A 1,048-nucleotide genomic window follows, 5' to 3' on the forward strand; every position below is an offset into this window, starting at 1 on the left:
AGCACAAGCTAAAGGGCCACCTCGCACTTAACTGTCACCACGCACGCACGCACGCACGCACGCACGCACGCACGCACGCACGCACGCACGCACGCACGCACGCACGCACGCACGCACGCACGCACGCACACACACACACACACACACACTTTTACATTATAGAATAGATATATACGGTGTAATTAGCATAATTTTACAGTCATATTTCCTACAACATTCATGTCAATTATTTCCAGCAGCAACCACATCCCGCTACTGAGATTCTCCATAAATGACCTGGCCATAGCAGCAACCTTGAGGCAAACAAAAAAAAGATGAGGACATAGCCTACATTACAACTTCACACAAAGAATTAAAAATGATACTGTAGATCAATTGGCACTCCCCATTGGAATGTATTGAAGTTCTCTGTTTTAAGGAAGGAACTCAACATGTCAACGATGGAGGAAACTCGGCCGACCATGGTGGCTGTGGATGGAGGATGCATAAATTGTAAGCATAGCGGTGTATATTATCTATGGAGCTTGGACTGGTGGTCTCCTCGTGAACTCTGTCTGACAGTGAACTCACAGAGGAAATCAATGTGTTCCTACTCTAATTATGGCTGTGTAATAAATCTAAGTCAATAATTAAAGAGTACTGTTTGGCTTGCTGTGTGCATACGCAGTCAAGTGTGTGGGTATGCGTTATCGAGGGCTCTTCAGCGCAGGCTAGTTCTCTGGCCGAGAAACGATAAGTGCTGTCTGGCCCAAGGAGAAGGCAGGCAGGGTAAGAGTCCATTTGCTTTTAATGGGGACTTTGTCATTTAAGTCCCATGGCCAGACTCCCTCATGCAAACAGGAAGTACCATTGCTCCATTGCTATAACCATCCTTCTAACATTTCCCCTCTCTCTCTCCCCTTATCTCTCTCTCCACTCCTCTTTTGCCTCCCTCCATCTCTCTACCTTGTACCTTTTTTATATTTTCACCTACAGTATGCCCCTCTCCTTTCACCATGCATCTCTCTCTCTCTCTCTCTCTCTCTCTCTCTCTCTCGCTGTCTCTCTA

Source organism: Gymnoscopelus braueri (assembly GCF_963280865.1).
Source record: "Gymnoscopelus braueri genome assembly, chromosome: 20".
NCBI classification, from domain to species: domain Eukaryota; kingdom Metazoa; phylum Chordata; class Actinopteri; order Myctophiformes; family Myctophidae; genus Gymnoscopelus; species Gymnoscopelus braueri.